At 44.9% G+C, this 15,725-nt stretch overlaps 1 pseudogene; it reads left to right on the top strand.

The window, feature by feature from the left end:
- The window catches only part of LOC138652206 (zinc finger protein 84-like), a 77,934-nt pseudogene extending 63,286 nt beyond the window's left edge, over positions 1-14,648 (top strand).
- The last annotated feature ends 1,077 nt before the right edge of the window (positions 14,649-15,725 follow it).

Genomic DNA, 15,725 nt, shown 5'->3' with positions numbered 1-15,725 from the left:
CCTCCGCATAGGGATTGTGATTGTGCTATCGATTTGATTACTGGTAGTAAGTTTCCTAAGGGTCGACTGTTTAATTTATCTGTACCTGAGCACGCCGCTATGTGGAGTTACGTGAAGGAGTCTTTGGAAAAGGGTCATATTCGCCCGTCATCGTCGCCATTGGGAGCGGGGTTCTTTTTTGTGGCCAAGAAGGATGGTTCGCTGAGACCTTGTATTGATTACCGCCTTCTAAATAAAATTACGGTCAAATTTCAGTACCCCTTGCCGCTGCTGTCTGATTTGTTTGCTCGGATTAAGGGGGCTAGTTGGTTCACCAAGATAGATCTTCGTGGTGCGTATAATCTTGTGCGTATTAAACGGGGCGATGAATGGAAAACAGCATTTAATACGCCCGAAGGCCATTTTGAGTACCTGGTTATGCCATTCGGACTTTCTAATGCTCCATCAGTGTTTCAGTCCTTTATGCATGACATCTTCCGAGAGTACCTGGATAAATTCCTGATTGTATACTTGGATGATATTTTGGTCTTCTCGGATGATTGGGAGTCTCATGTGAAGCAGGTCAGAATGGTGTTCCAGGTCCTGCGTGCTAATTCTTTGTTTGTGAAGGGGTCAAAGTGTCTCTTTGGTGTTCAGAAGATTTCATTTTTGGGGTTCATTTTTTCTCCTTCTACTATCGAGATGGACCCTGTTAAAGTTCAGGCCATTTATGATTGGACTCAGCCTACATCTCTGAAGAGTCTGCAGAAGTTCCTTGGCTTTGCTAATTTTTATCGTCGCTTCATCGCTAATTTTTCTAGCATTGCTAAACCGTTGACTGATTTAACCAAGAAGGGTGCTGATGTGGTCAATTGGTCTTCTGCTGCTGTGGAAGCTTTTCAGGAGTTGAAGCGTCGTTTTTCTTCTGCCCCTGTGTTGTGCCAACCAGATGTTTCGCTTCCGTTCCAGGTCGAGGTTGATGCTTCTGAAATTGGAGCAGGGGCTGTTTTGTCGCAGAGAAGTTCTGATTGCTCGGTGATGAAACCATGCGCCTTCTTTTCCAGGAAATTTTCGCCTGCTGAGCGAAATTATGATGTTGGCAATCGAGAGTTACTAGCCATGAAGTGGGCATTCGAGGAGTGGCGTCATTGGCTTGAAGGAGCTAAGCATCGCGTGGTGGTCTTGACTGATCACAAAAACTTGACTTATCTCGAGTCTGCCAAACGGTTGAATCCTAGACAGGCTCGTTGGTCGCTGTTTTTCTCCCATTTTGACTTTGTGGTTTCGTACCTTCCGGGCTCTAAAAATGTGAAGGCGGATGCCCTGTCTAGGAGTTTTGTGCCCGATTCTCCGGGTTTGTCTGAGCCGGCGGGTATTCTCAATGAGGGGGTAATTTTGTCTGCCATCTCCCCTGATTTGCGACGGGTGCTGCAAAAATTTCAGGCTAATAGACCTGACCGTTGCCCAGCGGAGAAACTGTTTGTCCCTGATAGGTGGACGAATAAAGTTATCTCTGAGGTTCATTGTTCGGTGTTGGCTGGTCATCCTGGAATCTTTGGTACCAGAGATTTGGTGGCTAGATCCTTTTGGTGGCCGTCTCTGTCGCGGAATGTGCGTTCTTTTGTACAGTCCTGTGGGATTTGTGCTCGGGCTAAGCCCTGCTGTTCTCGTGCCAGTGGGTTGCTTTTGCCCTTGCCGTTCCCGAAGAGGCATTGGATACATATCTCTATGGATTTTATTTCGGATCTCCCCGTCTCTCAATGAATGTCGGTCATTTGGGTGGTTTGTGATCGCTTCTCTAAGATGGTCCATTTGGTGCCCTTGTCTAAATTGCCTTCCTCCTCTGATTTGGTGCCATTGTTTTTCCAGCATGTGGTTCGTTTACATGGCATTCCAGAGAACATCGTTTCTGACAGAGGTTCCCAGTTTGTTTTGAGGTTTTGGCGAGCTTGTTGTGCTAGGATGGGCATTGATTTGTCTTTTTCCTCGGCTTTCCATCCTCAGACAAATGGCCAGACTGAACGAACCAATCAGACCTTGGAAACATATCTGAGATGTTTTGTTTCTGCTGATCAGGATGATTGGGTGTCCTTTTTGCCTTTGGCTGAGTTCGCCCTTAATAATCGGGCCAGCTCGGCTACTTTGGTTTCGCCGTTTTTCTGCAATTCTGGGTTCCACCCTCGTTTCTCTTCAGGGCAGGTTGAGTCTTCGGACTGTCCTGGTGTGGATACTGTGGTGGATAGGTTGCAGCAGATTTGGACTCATGTAGTGGACAATTTGACTTTGTCCCAGGAGAAGGCTCAACGTTTCGCTAACCGCAGGCGCTGTGTGGGTCCCCGACTTCGTGTTGGGGATTTGGTTTGGTTGTCATCTCGTTATATTCCTATGAAGGTTTCCTCTCCTAAATTTAAGCCTCGTTTCATTGGTCCATATAGGATTTCTGAGGTTCTTAATCCTGTGTCTTTTCGTTTGACTCTTCCAGCTTCTTTTTCCATCCATAACGTGTTCCATAGGTCATTGTTGCGGAGATACGTGGCACCTGTGGTTCCATCTATTGATCCTCCTGCTCCGGTTTTGGTTGAAGGGGAATTGGAGTATATTGTGGAGAAGATTTTGGATTCTCGTGTTTCGAGACGGAAACTCCAGTATTTGGTTAAGTGGAAGGGTTATGGTCAGGAAGATAATTCCTGGGTCTTTGCCTCTGATGTCCATGCTGCCGATCTGGTTCGTGCCTTTCATGTGGCTCATCCTGGTCGGCCTGGGGGCTCTGGTGAGGGTTCGGTGACCCCTCCTCAAGGGGGGGTACTGTTGTGAATTCTGTGGCCAAGCTCCCTCCTGTGGTCGTGAGTGGTACTGCGGCTGGTTCTGTCTATAAGCTTCCTTTGGTGGATGAGAGTGGTACTGCGGCTTCTGAGTTTCCTTCCTCAGGTGATGAGGTTAAGTCGTTAGGTGCTGCTCTATTTAACTCCACCTGGTGCTTTGATCCTGGCCTCCAGTCAATGTTCTAGTATTGGTCTTGCTTCCTCCTGGATCGTTCCTGTGGCCTGTCTATCCTGCATAAGCTAAGTTCTGCTTATGTTATTTTTGTTTGCTATATTTTCTGTCCAGCTTGCTATATTGGTTTTTCTTGCTGGAAGCTCTGAGACGCAGAGGGAGCACCTCCATACCGTTAGTCGGTGCGGAGGGTCTTTTTGCCACTCTGCGTGGTTGTTTGTAGGTTTTTGTGTTGACCGCAAAGCTATCTTTCCTATCCTCGGTCTATTCAGTAAGTCGGGCCTCACTTTGCTAAATCTATTTCATCTCTGTGTTTGTATTTCATCTTTACTCACAGTCATTATATGTGGGGGGCTGCCTTTTCCTTTGGGGAATTTCTCTGAGGCAAGGTAGGCTTATTTTTCTACCTTCAGGGCTAGTTAGTTTCTCAGGCTGTGCCGAGTTGCATAGGGAGCGTTAGGCGCAATCCACGGCTTACTCTAGTGTGGTGTGATAGGATTAGGGATTGCGGTCAGCAGAGTTTCCACGTCTCAGAGCTCGTCATATGTTTTTGGTAAATGTCAGGTCACTTTGTATGCTCTGAACTTCAAGGTCCATTGTGGTTCTGAATTACCTGTTCATAACAGATGACGTCATGGTCACATGACCGTGACGTCACGGCAGGTCCTTAACGCACACCAGCCCTGGGACCGGAAGCTGCCGCTTGCAATGGAGCGGTCCCGGGAGCATGGCGAGGAGCGAGAAAGGTGGCGGAGGGTGAGTATAGCAGGTTTTTTGTTTTTTTAAATTACTTTTAACATGACATATTTTTACTATTGATGCTGCATAGACAGCATCAATAGTAAATAGTTGGGGACACACAGGGTTAATAGCAGCGGTAACGGAGTGCGTTACACCGCGGGCCATTACCGCTACCATTAACCCTGTGTGAGCGGTGAGTGGAGGGGATTACAGAGCGGGCGCCGGGCAGTGAGTGCAGGGGAGTAGGGGAGGGACTAATCGGACTGTGGCCATCACTGATTGGTCACGGCAGCCATGACAGGCAGCTGCCGAGACCAATCAGCAAACGAATAACCGTGACAGAAGGACAGACAGACAGACGGAAGTACCCCTTAGACAATTATGTATATAGATATGCTATGCCTGTTAAAAAGGGAAAGCGTAGTACTGAATTTAGGCCACTAGATGGGGGAATTTTGGTACACCTAGGTTAGCATGGTTGTGGATCAGTGTACGTATTACTAGTTAATGTAGGAGGGGTCAGCTGCAGCTAGAGAGGGAACATTTCCTTATTGAGTTAAGGTACCTTCACACATAACGATATTGTTAACGATATCGTTGCTATTTGTGACGTAGCAACGATATCGTTAATGAAATCGTTATGTGTGACAGCGACCAACGATCAGGCCCCTGCTGGGAGATCGTTGGTCACTGAACAAAGTCCAGAACTTTATTTCGTCGCTGGACTTCCCGCTGACATCGCTGGATCGGCGTGTGTGACACCGATCCAGCGATGTCTTCACTGGTAACCAGGGTAAACATCGGGTAACTAAGCACAGGGCTGCGCTTAGTAACCCGATGTTTACCCTGGATACCATGCTAAAAGTAAAAAAAAACAAACACTAGATACTTACCTAACGCTGTCTGTCCTCCAGCGCTGTGCTTCAGCAGCCTGTACTGGCTGTGAAACCTCTTCTTAGACTAAAATTCTCTCTCTCTGTGGAGGGGTTATGGACCTGTTGCGATTAAAACACCTGTGGCTAAGAGGCTGAGTGCTCGGTCACTGTGTTTTGTTTTATTTCTAATAAAGGACTACATTCTGGCTGTGTCTTTATTTACCATGTAACTATAGGATTAGTAATGGATAGATGTCTTATAGACATCTTCCCATTACTAAATCGTGGGCTTGACGTCACCTGACAATACAAAAGTGATATCAACGCCCCAAAAAATGTGTCCCCACTTGCCACAGCTACAGGGCAAGTGGGAAGAGCCGGGCAAAGCGCCAGAATTGGTGCATCTAATAGATGTGCCTTTTCTGGGCAGCTGCGGGATGATATTTTTAGGTTGGGGGGTCAATATTAATGGCCCCTTAACAGCTTGAGAATACTAGCCCCAGCAGTGAGCTTTAGCAAGGCTGGTTGTCAAAAATTGGGGGGACCCCATGCCATTTTTTTAAATTATTTATGTAAATACCGTATATACTCGAGTATAAGCCGACCGGAGTATAAGCCGACCCCCCTAATTATGCCACAAAAAAACTGGGAAAACTTATTGACTCGAGTATAAGCCTAGGGTGGAAATGCAGCATTTACCGGTGAATTTCAAAAATAAAAATAGATCATTATTTCCCCATAGCTGTGCCCCATATAGTGCTCTGCACCGTTCATATTTCCCCATAGCTGTGCCATATAGTGCTCTGCACCGTTCATATTTCCCCATAGCTGTGCCCCATATAGTGCTCTGCACCGTTCATATTGCCCCATAGCTGTGCCATATAGTGCTCTGCACCGTTCATATTGCCCCATATCTGTGCCCCATATAGTGCTCTGCACCGTTCATATTGCCCCATAGCTGTGCCCTATATGCTCTGCACCGTTCATATTGTCCCATATCTGTGCCCTATATGCTCTGCACCGTTCATATTGCCCCATATCTGTGCCCTATATGCTCTGCACCGTTCATATTGCCCCATATCTGTGCCCCATATGTTATGAACAGGTAATTCAGAACCACAGTGGACCTTGAAGTTCAGAGCACACAAGGTGACCTGACATTTACCAACAACATAGGACAAGCTCTGAGACGTGGAAACTCTGCTGACCGCAATCCCTAATCCTAACACACCACACTAGAGGTAGCCGTGGATTGCGCCTAACGCTCCCTATGCAACTCAGCACAGCCTGAGAAACTAACTAGCCCTGAAGATAGAAAAAATAGCCTACCTTGCCTCAGAGAAATTCCCCAAAGGAAAAGGCAGCCCCCCACATATAATGACTGTGAGTAAAGATGAAATACAAACACAGAGATGAAATAGATTTAGCAAAGTGAGGCCCGACTTACTGAATAGACCGAGGATAGGAAAGATAGCTTTGCGATCAACACAAAAACCTACAAACAACCACGCAGAGGGGCAAAAAGACCCTCCGCACCGACTAACGGTACGGAGGTGCTCCCTCTGCGTCTCAGAGCTTCCAGCAAGCAAGAAAAAACCAATATAGCAAGCTGGACAGAAAATATAGCAAACAAAAATAACACAAGCAGAACTTAGCTTATGCTGGATAGAGAGGCCACAGGAACGATCCAGGAGGAAGCAAGACCAATACTAGAACATTGACTGGAGGCCAGGATCAAAGCACCAGGTGGAGTTAAATAGAGCAGCACCTAACGACTTAACCTCATCACCTGAGGAAGGAAACTCAGAAGCCGCAGTACCACTCTCACCCACCAAAGGAAGCTTATAGACAGAACCAGCCGCAGTACCACTCACGACCACAGGAGGGAGCTTGGCCACAGAATTCACAACACCCATATATGCTCTGCACCGTTCATATTGCCCCATATCTGTGCCATATAGTGCTCTGCACCGTTCATATTGCCCCATATCTGTGCCCCATATAGTGCTCTGCACCGTTCATATTGCCCCATATCTGTGCCCTATATGCTCTGCACCGTTCATATTGCCCCATATCTGTGCCCTATATGCTCTGCACCGTTCATATTGCCCCATATCTGTGCCCTATATGCTCTGCACCGTTCATATTGCCCAATATATGCTCTGCACCATTCATATTGCCCCATATCTGTGCCATATAGTGCTCTGCACCGTTCATATTGCCCCATATCTGTGCCCCATATAGTGCTCTGCACCGTTCATACTGCCCCATATCTGTGCCCTATATGCTCTGCACCGTTCATATTGCCCCATATCTGTGCCCTATATGCTCTGCACCGTTCATATTGCCCCATATCTGTGCCCTATATGCTCTGCACCGTTCATATTGCCCCATATCTGTGCCCTATATGCTCTGCACCGTTCATATTGCCCCATATCTGTGCCCTATATGCTCTGCACCGTTCATATTGCCCCATATCTGTGCCCCATATATGCTCTGCACCGTTCATATTGCCCCATATCTGTGCCATATAGTGCTCTGCACCGTTCATATTGCCCCATATCTGTGCCATATAGTGCTCTGCACCGTTCATACTGCCCCATACAGTGCTCTGCACCTTTCATACTGCCCCATATAGTGCTCTGCACCGTTCATACTGCCCCATACAGTGCTCTGCACCGTTCATACTGCCCCATACAGTGCTCTGCACCGTTCATACTGCCCCATACAGTGCTCTGCACCGTTCATACTGCCCCATATAGTGCTCTGCACCGTTCATACTGCCTCATATAGTGCTCTGCACCGTTCATACTGCCCCATACAGTGCTCTGCACCGTTCATATTTCCCTATAGATGCTCCACATAAATCTGTGCCGCTGCTGCAATAAAAAAAAAAAGCCATACTCACCTCTCTTGATTGCAGCTCCCGGCGTCTCGTTCCGGCGTCCGGTCCCGGCGTCTCTCTCCGCTCTGACTGATCAGGCAGAGGGCGCCGCGCACACTATACGCGTCATCGCGGCCTCTGACCTGCACAGTCAGAGCGGAGATAGACGCTGGGAAGATGGAGCGGCGCCCGGCGGCTGGAATGGCGACAGGTAAGTATGACATACTTACCTAGTCCCAGCGATCCTGGCGCTCCCTGCCTGTCACACGGTCTTCTGTGCTGCAGCTCTTCCTGTCAGCGGTCACCGTTACCGCTGATTAGAGAAATGAATAGGCGGCTCCACCCCCATGGGAGGTGGAGCCGCCTATTCATTTCTCTAATGAGCGGTCCCACGTGACCGCTGAAGAGGGGAAGAAGCTGCAGCACAGAAGACCGTGGGACGGCAGGGGGAGCGTCAGGATCGCTGGGACTAGGTAAGTATACCTCAGTGCCCTCTCCCCCTCACCCGCCGACCCCACCGCTACCGTGACTCGAGTATAAGCCGAGAGGGGCACTTTCAGCCCAAAAATTTGGGCTGAAAATCTCGGCTTATACTCGAGTATATACGGTAATTAAAAAAAAAACAGCATGGGGACCCATCTATTCTTGATAACTAACCTCGCTGAAGCTGACATCTGAGGGTTGCAGGCCCCAGCTGTGAGGTTTGCCTGGCTGGTTATAGAAAATGCAGGGGAACCAACACCGTTTTTTTTTCATTTATTTATAGCACAGGCGGCGGCTTAGGCTACTTTCACACTAGCGTCGGCCCGTCACAGTGCGTCGGGCCAACGTACCGACGCATCCTGTGACAACGCAGCACAATGGGGGCAGCGGATGCATTATTACAACATATCCGCTGCCCCATTGTGAGTTGCGGGGAGGAGGGGGCGGAGTTCCGGCACAGTCGGTCGGAAATGGCGGACACAACGCACAAAAAAAGTTACATGTAACTTTTTTTGTTCCGACGGTCCGCCACAACACGACGCAACCGTCTCACGACGGTTGTGACGTGTGGCAATGCGTCGCTAATGTTAGTCTATGGGGAAAAAACGCATCCTGCAGCCAACTTTGCAGGATGCATTTTTTCACCAAAACGACGCATTGCGACGTGTGTCGTACGATGCTAGTGTGAAAGTAGCCTTAAGAATACCCCCATCATTCTCTCCCGCTGTCACGGTTATTAGCAGCAGCAGGGGTAGGCTGATGGGAGTAATAGTCCCTATAGTAGAAAAAAAGTAGGGCTGACAGCACTCACTCAGGGGGCTCTCGTTCTTTGTCCAGGGAACCAGCCTGGATATACCAAATAGTCCAAGAGAAGATGAACAGCGCTCCAGTCGGGTGTCGTAATCTCAAACTTTATTGAGTCATGGATATGCGATGTTTCGACCAGTACCCTGGTCTTTTTCAAACATGCTTTGCAGCCGCCGCCTGCTATCTCTTTTATCACTTAAAAGGGAATTTGTCACCTCATTTTTCGCATATAAGCTGCGGCCACCTCCATTAGGTGCTTATCAACAGCATTCTATAATGCGGTAGATAAGCCCCAGATGTAACCTGAAAGTTAATTAAAACAAATTAGAATTGTAGATAAGCCCCTAATGGCTGTGGACGCAGCTTATATGCAAAAAATTAGGTGACAGATTCACTTTAAATGTAACTCATCATTCTCCCCTGCTCACGCCGACCGCCGGCAGAGTAGGGAAGAATGATGAGAGCCGTGTTCAGCACCCGGCAGCGGGAAACAGCGCTTACTGTAATGCTTCTTCCCCTTCGCCAGTGTCCGTTCCTCCAGAGTCTCTCCGTATGGCTAAGTAGTACTGTATAGCCACATATGCCATATATTGCCACGTTCAGTAGAAATTGTGGGACAAATTTTGGTACTATTTTTAGCCACTTATTGTGTGAAAATATAACATCTTTGGCTAAAACAACATTTTGGTGGCAAAAATGTATTTATTTTGTCGTCACTGCCCAATGGTATAAAATTCTGTGACACCCATGATGTCAATATGATCACTGCACTTCTAGATGAACTCATTGAGAGGTGTAGTTTATAAAATGGGGTCACTTACTGCTGTTCTGGCACCTCATGGGCTCTCCCAGTGGGTCATGGCACCTGCAAACCATAACAGTAAAATCTGTTGCTCCTTGCCTTCTAAGCTTTGCGCAGTGCCCTTAGAAAAATTAAAAACTTGGGGCCAAAAACATTTTAGTGGTAAAAATGTAATTTATTCTTTCTTCTTCCTGTTCAGTGGTATAAAATTCTGTGAGGCACATGTGGTGTTAATATGATCACTGCACCCTTAGATTAATTCATTTGGGAGTGTAGTTTGTAAAATGAGTTCACATATAGGGGGTTTCTGTTGTTCTGGCACCTCAGGGGCGCCTCTTCCCTTCTGAGCTTCGCACTGTGCCTCAAAAGTAGTATTCCCCTACATATGGGGTATTGGCGTACTCAAGAGAAATTGCACAACAACTTTTGGGTCCAATTTCTCCTGTTACCCTTTTTTATTTTTACGACTCTACCTTATAAACTTCTGCAAAGCACCTGGGGGTTCAAAGTGCTCACCACACATCTAGATAAGTTCCTTGGGGGTCTAGTTTCCAAAATGTTTTCACTTCTGTGGAGTTTCCACTGTTTAGGCACATCAGGGGCTCTCCAAACACGACATGGCGTTCAATCTCAATTCCAGCCAATTTTGCGTTGAAAAGTCAAATGGCGCTCCTTCCCTTCCGAGCTCTTCCATGCTCCCAAACAGTGGTTTACTCGCACATATGGCGTACTAAGGACAAATTGCACAACAACTTTTGGGGTCCAATTTCTCCTGTTACCCTTGGTAAAATTAAAAAAATTGGATCTGAAATAATTTTTTGTAAAGAAAAGTTAAGTGTTCATTTTTTTTTAAAACATTCCAAAAATTCATGTGAAGCACCTGAAGGGTTAAACTCCTTGAATGAGGTTTTCAGCACCTTGGGGGGTCCAGTTTTTAGAATGGTGTCACTTTTGGATATTTTTTTATCATATAGACCCCACCAAGTGACTTCAAATAAGATGTGGTCCCTAAAAAAAAATGGGGTTTTAAAAATGAGACATCGCTTTTTAACTTTTAACCCTTATAATTTCACAAAAGAAAAATGTTGGTTCCAAAATTGTGCTGCTGTAAAGTTGACATTTGGGAAATGTTACTTATTAAGTATTTCTTATGTGACGTATAGCTGCGATTTAAGGGAATGAAAATTCAAAGTTGGAAATTGTGAAATTATCAAAATCTTAGCCAAATTTCAGTTTTTTTCACAAATAAACAAAAGTCGTATCAAAGAAATGTTACCACTATCATGAAGCACAATATGTCTCAAGAAAGCATTGTCAGAATCTTCGGGATCCACTGAAGCGTTCCAGAGTTATTACCTCATAAAGGGTGGTCAGAATTGTAAAAATTGGCCCGGTCATTAACCTGCAAACCACCCTTGGGGGTAAAGGGGTTAATATGTAGGAGTAGTGGCTATTTTGACTCCAGAGCCACTTTCCGCAAAGAGAACTCAGTGGATGTTGGAGAGTGAAAATTGGACAAGGCTCAGAAGTGAGTTGGAGGTTTGAATTTGGGAGATGGATATTGCTGGATTGGTTTATGGAAGCCATATTGCATTTCAAGAGCGTTTGATCCTCTAATAATGTGGAAAAATCTGTTTTTCCACTTACGGATTATGGACCTGAATGGGGACTTGTTTTTTGTGAGATGAGTAGAAGTATTTATTGGTATTATTTTCACCTACATAACATCATTTGGTGGCTTTTTATTCCATATTTGAGACGCAGAATAAACAAGTAGTTGAACACCAGCTCTACTGTTTCATCCAATGAGGTTTTCAATTAGACTTTTAAGTGTCACTGTCTTGGTTAATAATTCGATATTTTTACATAACTTGACATTTTTAAGGACAGTTTAAGTAGAAATGTTCAAAAATATAAAAATCAAGGATATTTTATTCAAAAATAATAATTGGTTTTATTGTTAGCAGATTACTTTACCAGGAGATCAGAGGGACAGCCGACATCTTCAATTTTTAAATCAGATGATCTTGAGAGCCTACAGGATATAATTGAAGTGAATGCCATTACTCCTGATATACCATCACTCCTTCACAGCAAAGATCTGTCATCTGAACCTTTGAAGCAGTTCCTGTCTTCTGATTCATTACCAACTACTAAGGAAAATCAAGGACACAAAATAAGCATTAAAAAACAAACTGCTCCTAAAGCAAAGAAGACATTTTCATGTTCAGAATACAAAAATAGTTTTCCCCTCAATATGTCTTTTCTTAAACATAAAAAAATTCACACAGCAGAGAATAGATTTTCATGTCCAGAATGTGGAAAATGCTTTAACAATAAATCAAATTTTGTTAGGCACCAGAGAATTCACACAGGTGAGAAGCCTTTTTCCTGTTCAGAATGTGGGAAATGTTTTACAGAGAAATCAGATTTTGTTAGACACCAGAGAACTCACACAGGTGAGAAGCCTTTTTCCTGCTCAGAATGTGGGAAATGTTTTACACAGAAATCAGATTTTGTTAGACACCTAAGAACTCACACAGGGGAGAATCCGTTTTCATGTTCAGAATGTAGAAAATATTTTAAACATAAATGGGATCTTCTTAAACACCAAAAATCTCACACAGGGGAGAAGGAGAAGCCATTTTCCTGTTCAGAATGTGGGAAATGTTTTACAGAGAAATCAACTCTCGTTACACATCTGCGAACTCACACAGGGGAGAAGCCTTTTTTATGTTCAGAATGTGAGAAATGTTTTAGCCAGAAATGTAATCTTCTTATGCACCAAAGAATTCACACAGGGGAGAAGCCTTTTTCATGTTCAGACTGTGGAAAATGTTTTAACCGTAAATCATCTTTTGTTATGCACCAGAGAACTCATACAGGAGAGATGCCATTTTCATGTTTAGAATGTGGGAAATGTTTTAACCAGAAATCAGATTTTGTTAAGCACCAGAGAATTCACACAAGGAAGAAGCCTTTTTCATGTTCTTAATGTAGGAAATGTTTTACACAGAAATTAACTTTAAATAAACAGCAGAGAATTCACACATGGGAAGAGGCTTTTATCATGCACACAATGTTGGAAATGGTTTTACTAGTGATGAACGACAATGCTCGGTAATGCTCAGGGCTCACGCTGCTCAGCGAGCACTGAGCATTTCTGGGATTGTTCGGCGGGGGTTTGGGTCACCGCCCTGCATGTATTGGCACTCTTGAGCGCCAATCAACATGCAGGGATTGTCTGCCACACACCCCAATTATGGGGTGTACAGTATATACACTGCTCAAAAAATAATGGTAACACTTAAACAATAAAATATAACTCCAAGTAAATCAAACTTCTGTGAAATCAAACTGTCCACTTAGGAAGCAACACTGTTTGACAATCAATTTCACATGCTGTTGTGCAAATAGAATAGAGAACAGATGGAAATTATTGGCAATTATCAAGACACACTAAATAGAGGAGTGGTTATGCAGGTGGGGACCACAGACCACATCTCAGTACCAGTACCAGTTTCTGGCTGATGTTTTGGCCACTTTTGAATGTTGGTTGTGCTTTCACACTCGTGGTAGCATGAAACGGACTCTACAACCCACACAAGTGGCTCAGGTAGTGCAGCTCATCCAGGATGGCACATCAATTGTGAGCTGTGGCAAGAAGGTTTGCTGTTTTTGTCAGCGTAGTGTCCAGAGTCTGGAGGTGCTACCAGGAGACAGGTCAGTACACCAGGAGACGTGGAGGGGGTCGTAGGAGGGCAACAACCCAAAAGCAGGACAAGTACCTCAGCCTTTGTGCAAGGAGGAACAGAAGGAGCACTGCCAGTGCCCTGAAAAATTACCTCCAACAGGCCACAAATGTGCATGTGTCTGCACAAACAGAAACCGACTCCATGAGGATGGTCTGAGTGCCCGACGTCCACAGATAGAGGTTGTGCTCACAGCCCAACACCATGCAGGATACTTGGCATTTGCCACAGAACACCAAGATTGGCAAATTTGCCACTGGCACCCTGTGCTCTACACAGATGAAAGCAGGTTCACACTGAGCACATGTGACAGAGTCTGGAAACGCCGTGGAGAATGATCTGCCTGCAACATCCTCCTGCATGACCGGTTTGGCAGTGGGTCAGTAATGGTGTGGGGTGGCATTTCTTTGGAGGGCCACACAGCCCTCCATGTGCTTGCCAGAGGTAGCCTGACAGCCATTGGGTGCCGAGATGAGATCCTCAGACCCCTTGCGAGACCATATGCTGGGGCGGTTGTCCCTGGTTCCTCCTAATGCACGACAATGCCAGACCTCATGGCTGGAGTATGTCAGCAGTTCCTGCAAGATAAAGGCATTGAAGCTATGGATTGCCCCGCCCGTTCTCCTGACCTGAATCCGATTGAACACATCTGGGACATCATGTCTTGCACCATCCACCAATGTCATGTTGTACCACAGACTGTCCAGGAGTTGGCGAATGCTTTAGTCCAGGTCTGGGAGGAGATCCCTCAGGAGACCATCTGCCGCCTCATCAGGAGCATGCCCAGTTGTTGTAGGGAGATCATACAGGCACGTGGAGGCCACACACACTACAGAGCATCATTTCCTTGTCTTGAGGCATTTCCACTGAAGTTGGATCAGCCTGTAACTTAATTTTCCACTTTAATATTGAGCATCATTCCAACTCCAGGCCTCCGTGAGATATTAGTTGTGATTTACGTTGATCATTTTTAGGTTTTATTGCTCTCAACACATTCCACTATGTAATGAATAAAGGTTTACAACTGGAATATTTCATTCAGTGATATCTAGAATGTGGGATTTTAGTGTTCCCTTTATTTTTTTGAGCAGTGTATATCAGTGCTAGGAATGCAGGCAGTGTATGTGGGTCTATTGATATCAGTACTAGGTAGGCTGGCATTGTATGTGGCATACTTCATTGCATGCAGCAAGAGGGGCCATTCCATTACGGTTTGCTGCTTCTGCCTGATCATGATTAAGGGTGCTTAGTCACCGGAAACGCGTTGACCTTGGTTTTATAATATTTTTTTGTATGCTGATGTTTTGTCCTTTCACTATATTTTAAGTGAAATAAACTATGGATTTTTCACTATTTCGTTGAGCTGGATCTCCTTCTCTTTCCTGTTCGTCTACGCCCTGACACAGCGGTTCCGTGCTCCGAGCTCTTGGGAATGTCGGTATGGTGAGCTGGATTTTGTTTTTTCTTGCTTCTGCCTATTACAGATATTGACCGTATATACATAGCCACAGGTATCGGTGCCCAGGAATATTTTGTTTTTCCATATTATCCTGTGTTTTATATTTAAAGGCAATCCAGAGCACACATTTTTTTTCCTTTTGCTTGTTGGCACCTTTGAATACAACCAATCCTTTCCATAGTACAGAGTTAAAATATAGGTATTTTAAACAGGGGTTTAGCCGTCACACTGATCATATCTGAATGCGCATAATATTCTGGCATTTTTGTGGTAGTGTTAAATTTTTTTGGAGTGTCTTATACAAGTTCTTTCTTTCAATTTTTTTTTAATTGAAATTGTAATGATAACAAAAAACAGCATAAACATTAAAGAGTCTACCAACATGCATGAGGACAGGTGTGTAGTTGGTATGGCAATCTCTAGTTACATATCAATTATGAGTATATATGTATTAAGTGTGAGTCCTCTGACTCCATCAGGCTTATTGATAAAAGATTAACTTTAATGATATAGGAAGAGAAGAGGGAATAGGGGGAAAGGTTAAGTATAAATGGATAAGAGAAGAGGGAGAGAGGGAGGTAAGTGGGATAGGTTAGAGTGTCACCTTGGGGATGTTGAATAATGTACGGCACTAATACGGAGTAAAATGTATTCTGGGTTCTATATTGAGTCCAAAATTTCCAAGTGTTATGAAAGTTTTCTGTGGTATGATTCACTCTTGCAGCTAATTCTTCTATGTGGAACAGTTGTTCAACTTTGGAGTATAGTTGGTTAGATGTGGGTATGATCTGTGTTCCAGTATGTCGGAATCAAGGATTTCCCAGCCGCCATAATGAATCAAGCCATCTTCGAGGCATTCTTATCATGTGCCCAGAGTGGGAAGTTTAAAAAGATATTTTCCGGTTTCAAAACAATCCGTTTTCCTAATATCTTTTGTATAATAGAAGTG

This window comes from Ranitomeya imitator, chromosome 10 (assembly GCF_032444005.1).
Source record: "Ranitomeya imitator isolate aRanImi1 chromosome 10, aRanImi1.pri, whole genome shotgun sequence".
Lineage (NCBI taxonomy): Eukaryota > Metazoa > Chordata > Amphibia > Anura > Dendrobatidae > Ranitomeya > Ranitomeya imitator.
The sequence above is the reverse complement of the archived record's forward strand: the minus strand, read 5'-3'. Positions and strand labels throughout refer to the sequence as shown.